This window comes from Elephantulus edwardii, unplaced genomic scaffold, assembly GCF_000299155.1.
Source record: "Elephantulus edwardii isolate Elephantulus edwardi_28Jun2011 unplaced genomic scaffold, EleEdw1.0 scaffold00022, whole genome shotgun sequence".
NCBI classification, from domain to species: Eukaryota; Metazoa; Chordata; class Mammalia; order Macroscelidea; family Macroscelididae; genus Elephantulus; species Elephantulus edwardii.
Genome location: NW_006399772.1, coordinates 14,449,033 through 14,456,834, shown reverse-complemented (window position 1 = coordinate 14,456,834; position 7,802 = coordinate 14,449,033). Strand labels below are relative to the sequence as shown.

The following is a 7,802-nucleotide window of genomic DNA, read 5'->3' as shown; positions in this document are numbered from 1 at the left end:
GAGACAGTGCGATTGGCACAGGATAGAGCGGAGTTTAGGGCTTTTGTACATAGGGTCGCTATGAGTTACAGGCAACTCGACGGCACATAACAACAACAACAACATTAGCTCTGATAGCCTACTGGTAAGAAGCTGTGTTGCAATCCTGAAGGTGCGTGGTTTGAATACATCAGCTGCTCAGAAGGAGAAGGATTGGCAATATCTACTTGTTTGATTAACTAACTGCCTCTGAAAACTGCTGGAGGGTCAGCTATGAGTCAGTTGTGATTGCACCGTACAGAACAGCAACACGTGCTAGGTATACGGGAGCTCTGGTGGCTTAGTGGTGAGAAACTGCACTGCAATCCCAAAGGTATTTGCTTAAAATCACCAGCTTCTCAGAAGGAAAGGATGGGCAAGCTCCTCCCATTAACTGCCTCTGAATTAACTGCTGGAGGCTCAGCTGTGAGTCAGTACCAGTTCAACAGCACACAGCAGTAACATCAGATCCTAGGTGTGATATTCAAATGTATTATTTTAGCTTCGAACTAAAATTTAACAATGGTCAAATTTAAAAGAAAATTTTAAGTATGCTAAAAGGAAAAGACATCACTGTTGTTTCTTTTTGTTTGTTTGGATATTTTGTTTGCATTATTATCTCTTTTTAAAATATATAGTATAATTGTTACATAAGAGTAGAATAGTTCAGTGGCTCTATGTAGAACATATGCACTTACCTGAGTAACAGGAAATACATTTACCAATTTAGCGTTTATTGTTAAGGTTAGGAAAAACTTGACTTGTACTTTGATTTAATGGTATTCTTAGGAAATACTGAGCTCACGCTTAAATAATAAAGTCATTCTGCTTTGTGTGGTAGCATCTGTAATATTTTTTATGCTCCATAAAGATTTTTGTAGTGGCTGCTTCGACCATAGAAGCCATAATTTCTTTGGCTATAAAACATATATTCTAGTAGGTTAATACGTTGCCTACGTCTGAAGTCATTATTGACCATTTTGCTTTAAAACTTTTACCTGAATTGTTCCATTCTATAAAGACAGGTAAATAAAATCATCACATGTCCTTAATTTTATCTGTAACAGTTGTAACTAAAAACTGTATAGAGGTAGTCCCCAACTTGACAAGATTCCACTCCAACAATTCTATTAAATTAGTTCAACATAAGTTTATTTTTTATTTTGTTTTGTTGTTGTTGAGTACCATAGAATTGGAACCCGCCAATAGCTGCCCTTCTGGTGGGTTTTCAGAGGCACTTAATCACATGGGAGGAGATTGCCCATCCTTCTTCCTTGGAGCAGCTAGTGACCTCAAATCACATGCTGTCAGGATTGCAGGGCAGCTTTTTTGCCACTAGGCTACCAGAGCTCTGCTCTCTTTGATTTGGGTTTTGTTTTTTCATAAATATGATCCTTATTTGTCTGTAAGGATTAGAATACGTGCACACACACACACACACACACACATCTGTAAGTTAGCATCTGAGAACAACAGTCAATTTCATGCTGCAACATGGAATGGAGTAAAAACCAAAAGATTGTAAGTGTGAATCCTCATATTTGTAATGCATCATGAAACTGTTAACTTTCTTTAGTTTTAGAATGTCCTTAAATCTATTCATACCACATCCTCATAGGAATATGACGTTATTGTGTGCCATCAAGTTGGAACCAACTCATAGTTGACCCTCCAGCAGGTTTGGAGAGACAGTATTCTCCTGTGGAACAGCTGAGGATTTGAACCATGTGCTTCTTACCACTAGGCCATCAGGCTCATAGAGATAAGATAAAATTTCATGATAGAAATACTACAGTCACTCTCTGAAAGTTCCATCGTCTCACAATCAAAGCTCTGGAAAATGCTCTCATATTCTGCTTGAAAAGAAACCAGCTTCTACTGCCTGAAATAATTTCCATTTCTGTTTTAATTACTTTGCATTGCTTTTTAAGTATTCAATACCAGTACTTTATTAAAACTGAGGAGGAAAAGAAAATATAAGGAAGAATGTAAATTAAGAAATAATCCAGATATTAATATCTGCAAGCTGGATAATGAATAAGGATGGAAGAAGAATTAATGTCTTTGAGCTGTGGTGTTGGAAAAGAGCACTGAACATCCTATGGACAACCCAAAGAACAAACAGATATGTCTTGAAGAAGGTGCAGTGGAGGCAAAAATGATGAGCCTTTACTTCACATCCTTTGGACATGTTGCAAGGAGGGGCTATTTCCTGGAGAGAGATGTGATGCTGGAAAGGGTGTGAAGGGTGGAGGGTCAGTGAAGGAGAGGAAGACCCTTTGACCAGGTGGACTGATGCGGTGAATGCCACAATGGGCTCTTATATATCAGAAAGTGTTAAGATGTCATAGGCTAGAGAACAGGGTTCAGATCTTTTGTTCATAGGGTCACTATGAGTCATATTGGACTTGATGGCACCTAACAAGAACAACAACATACAAATACTGTTTTACAAAGGAAAAAGGAATTGTACATTTTAAAATTAATTGTGTATAAAGAATGAATCATGTTAGTGTAACATCATAATTTTTGTTGTGCTTTCCTATGTCTTTTTCTGGTGTGTGTGTGTGTGTGTGTGTGTGTGTGTGTGTGTGTGTGTGTGAGTTACTGTGTCAACCCATCTCATTGAAATTCTTCCTCTCTTTCACTGAACCTCTCTCCTGTCTTTTTCCAATGACTGGTTCCTCTTGGCCACACGCCCAGAGAAGTTTCACCATCTGATGACAGCCTAAATTTTGAGTTTAACTTGCAGTGGGGAAAATCCCAGACCATTCATCCTTTCTGATGTAACAATTTCCTCACAAAATGGTGGCTGTGTTTGAAGCCATGAGAAGAGGGAAATACACCTCACCAGGTAGAACCTTTTACATTATTGCCTCAGGAGTCATGCTGTTTTGCTCTTTTTAGTTGCTATTGATTGAATTCTGAGAAAATCTTGTCCAGGTTAAAGGTGAAAGAAGTCTACTCCAGCTCTTAATATGGTAGTAGAAGGATACTGGAAGAGGATGCAAGGCTAGAAATATTGCCAGAATTTTTTGAAAATCTAATCTGCCACATGTGTCAATGCAGATACTATCTATCTATCTATATCTATCTATCTATCTATCTATCTATCTATCTATCTATCTATCTATCTATCTATCATCTATCTATCTATCTCTATCTCTATCTCTATCTCTATCTCTATCTCTATCTATAATTGAGCCTCCAATTATTGGTGAACATTTAAATTGGCCACCCTTCTGAAAGACCATGGTCCTTGCAAAATGAAAAAGGAAACTCACATTACCGATGAGTTAGAACAAACTCATAGTTGACCCTCCATTGGTTTTTGTTTTTTGTTGTTTTTTTTTTTTGAGGCTGTGAATGACATGAAAGGATATTGCAGTCTTTATGCTGAAGAGGATTTGAAATGACCACCTTTACATTAGCAGTACAACAAGTACACCAAGCACTACACCGGGCTATGCCATCAGAACATGAGAACAATGTATATGACAAAAGGTTTTATACTATAACTTTTGCACCATCACTTATGAGCAGTACAACTCACCAGACTAGGCCCCTGGAGAAGAAAATGAGGGAGGGGAATGAGGTGAAGCAAGAATGACTAGGGTAGCAAAATGATTTAGTGAACTGATCTTTGCTCAGTGTCAAATGTGATTGGATGCCTAGTTTTTCAGAAACATGTTCTAAGAGAACACATCAACAGATGATCTGAGCACAAAGGAGGAATAACATGCACTGACTCCCATTTCTCACAGGCCATGTCTCGTCATGGCACATCCTATACCTGATTGGATAGTGCCACTTATACATTCACTCATTCATTGCTATCAGTTGGAGCTGACCAGTAACTGAGCCTCCAGTGGGTTTCCAGAGTACAAATCACCCAGAATGAGATTTCTCACCTTTCTACCTTGAGCTCCCTGAGAGGTTAACTTTTGGGTTAGCAATGTGGTTCTCTAGAAATTATGTCAGTTCTGTCTTACTGTTAAGTACTATTGAGCAGGAACCAATTCATAGCAAAATCTCCAGCAGATTTTCAAAGGCAGTAAATTGAAGGAGAGAAGATTTCCCATCTTTATCCTGTGGAACAGCTGGTGGATTCAAACTGCGTACCATGTGTTGGATATGTTGTTGTTGTTATAGGCCATCAAGTCACTTTCGACTCATCATGACCTTATATACCATAGCTCTGAAACCTGCCCTATCCTGAGCCAGTCTCACTCGGGCACACCTACTCCTATTGCCTTAGTTCCTATATCAACCCATCTTGTCCAGGGTCTTCCTCTCCTGGGCTGTCCTTCCACCCTTCTAACCATAATATCCTTCTCCAAGGATTGGTTCCTCCTGGCCACAAGCTCAAAATATGTGAGTCGTAGTTTCAAAATCATAGCCTCCAAAGAGATACTATAGTGAATATTAATTTTTTTAACTATCCTATATTTTTCTCTAAAGAATTTGTTACCTACACCTTGGTGCACCTTAAAAATTTTATCCTTAAATAAACCATAGATTTAAAATATCAAGGACATTGAATTTATACACTTCAAAGTTTACTGTCTATTAATATAGTAATATTTTTTCCCATAAAACTTACACCCATTTATACTTTAACAAGGAATCAGAAAGTAAATTTGACCTCTTACTTTAACTCAATGTTTTAATTATGGAAAATCATAACAAGGAAAAACTTAGTTTTAAATATGTAGTGTGTGTGTGTGTGTGTATTAAATTTGAGAGTGTTACCTCCTCAATTATTGATATTTTACATTGCTGTGTAAGTATAACACATAGGGTATTGTGCAAAATAGAAGTAAAAGTTTGAATCTACCAGATGCTCTCAGCAGAAAGATAGGCAGTTTCCACATGTAAAAATTAGCAGTCTTTAAAAAAAAATAACTTGCAGCCTTGGAAACTGATAAAGGTCATTGATTTTGTTGTTATGTACCATTGAGTGACCTTTGACTCATAGCAACGTTTTGTACATTACCTGTGAATCCTGCTCTATCCTGAGCCAATCTCATTGTCTCTGAGAGACCTAATCCCATTTCTCCTGTCACTGAGTCAATCCTTCACATCCTGGGTCTTCTTCTCCAGCCCTATCCCTCCACCCTTCCAATCATGATGTCCCTCTCCAAGGACTGGTCATTCCTGGTCACGTGCCCAAAGTATGTGAGATGGAGCCTTAAAATCCTTGCCTCCAGAAAGCAGCTTGGTTTCTCCCTTTTCAGGAGAGACCTGTTTGTTCCCCTGGCAGTCCGTGTTATGTTTAACACTCACCTCGAGCACCACAACTTAAAGGCATCAATCCTTCTTCTGTCATCTTTAATTATTGTCCAACTCTCAGATGCATAGCAAATAATTACAAAGATCATGACCCGGATCCAGCACACCTTAGTCTCCAGGTTCACATCGTTGCTCTTCAATACTCTAGAGAAGTCCCTGACAGTAGACTTCCCCAATGCAATTTGTTGTTTGATTTTCTAACTGCTGATGCCAAGAGTGTTCAATTGTGAAACCAAACAAGCTGAAGTTATCAACAATCCCAATTTCTTCCCTGTCCATCATGGAGCTGCTAATTGGCTCAGAGGTGAGGATCATTCTTTTCTTGATATTGAGCTTCAATCCATATTGAAGAGTTCAGTCTTTGAGCTTCTACAGCAAATGTCTCATGTCCTCTTCAGTTTCAGAAAGTAGGTTGTGTCATCTGCATAAAAGCGGTTGTTGATGAGTCTTCCTCCAATCCTCATGCCATATTCACCCTCATAAACATCCCAAATGTTCAGTTTTGCATATGGATTCAAAACATATACAGATAGGGTGCATTCTTGACACACAATCTACTCAACTGTTGTATATGTAGATTAAGAGAAGTCTCGTGATCCAAAAAGCAGTTTAAGAAGCTGTGCTGCAATTCCAAGGACACATAGTTTAAATCCACCAGATTCTCCCACCAGAGAAGGTTGGTAGTTTCCTCCTGTGTGATTAATCTGCCTTGGAAAACCCATCAGAGGGTCACCTATGATTTATGAGTCAATTCTGACTCGAAAGGTACACAACAATAATAACAAGTACATACTAAGAGTATGAAGTCTTTTGAAAATACATTTTTTAAAAGTCTCTATCTTTAGCTTGTCATCACTTTTGCAAATTGAACCTGAAAATTTACCAGTGTTCTCTTTTCCTGTCCTGACTGAGTCTTCAATCTTACATTTTGTTGTTTATTTAATTTTCTAATTTGATAAAGTTGATGCATTTTGACATTTCATGAACTTATTTCCTGGGCAGACATTATACTGTCTGGTTCTAATAGTTTTCCATTTGATTCTCTTTGAATTTATAGACAGATAATTATGTCATCATTAAATCTCATTATTTTCTTTTTTTAAAAAAAAATTATTTTCCATGTACATTTCCTTGAGTATATTTTTACATTTCTCCTCCTCAAGAAATACTCTATTATGAACATATTCTAAGACCATTACAATTTTTTTTTAATTACAGAATTATTGTCTACCTACACAGGGTAATCGAATTTTACATATCAGGTTGTTTATATATTTTTTAACATTTCTAAAACTGCTCTGCTACTTTTCTTTATAAATTAATCTTTTCCTGACAGTCTCCTCCTGTGTGATTTACTGCCTCTGAAAATCTGTTGGAGGGTCAGCTATGAGTTTCTGGTACACAAAAATAACATCATCTACATTTCTAGGATTTGCCATAGAGGATATTTCTAGAGACTCTTCTCCCCTCTCATATAGAGGGAATAGACTCATAGCTGACATTACATTGGATTTTTGAAGCTGTAAATGGCGTAGGAGATTATCTCTCTATCATCAGCTTCCTGTGGATTTGAACCCTTAGGGGGGGCTCCACTTTATGTTAACAAGACTATGTCAACAGAGAAGTGGAATTAGCAGAGTAAAAATAAGAACTTTTTTGTAGAATAAAAATAGTAAAGATAAATTTACTAGAAAATTACATCCCCAAAGGGACAAGCCCTCTCCTTGCAAAGAAATAGGGAGAGAGGCCTAAAAATAAGAACATTTTAAAGACTTTTACCGAATATTGTCATATTATCAAATTCCTTTAAATTGTAGATTTGTTATTTTAAATGAATTTCACTTGAGTATTAAAAATAATTGGTTGCATGATCTCAAAGCAGTATTATGAGAACATCATTTCATATATGCCTTGACAACACAGATTCTCCACTAATTTTCCTTTTTATCAATATGAGAAGTGTAACTGTTTTATTTTACATTTTTCTTTGCTAAAAAAGTAAAATATTTTCCTCACATTTTTTTTCCAGCATGCTGTAGAAAAGTAAAAAGGTAGATAAAGAGTGGGAAAATTGAAAATCTGGCAGGCCAGCTATACCCAAACTCCTCAAGGTCACATTAGACAGAAGAGTTTATACAAGCTCCATTTACATCAAGGTGATAAACAAAGAAGGGATGACCATACATTTCATTCATTTCCTAGCCTCTTACATAAGATACATTTGGTTCTGAATGGCAGTCTCTGTCTGTATCTTAGCAGATATCGAGACATTCATCTAACAAAGAAAGGGGAAATAAAAAATATGTGTTATAAAGGAGGACTCAAAATCAGATGAAGCCATCTACTCTAGGTTGGTGAGGCATAGAAATGTAAATGGAGCCAAGCACACACTTTGTTAATTAGGGGCTATGCAAAGGCATTTGACTGTGGGTCACAGCAAACTGGTGGCTAACTCTGAGAATAGGAATCCCTGAACACTTGATGGTGTTTAT

The 7,802-nt window shown here is 37.2% G+C and overlaps 1 protein-coding gene across 1 annotated transcript in view; it reads left to right on the top strand.

Annotated features, from left to right (window-relative positions):
* Window positions 1-7,802, top strand: part of LOC102870738 (mitochondrial inner membrane protease subunit 2-like) — a 1,092,157-nt gene that overhangs the window by 863,627 nt on the left and 220,728 nt on the right. The gene's annotated exons all lie outside the window — the stretch shown is intronic.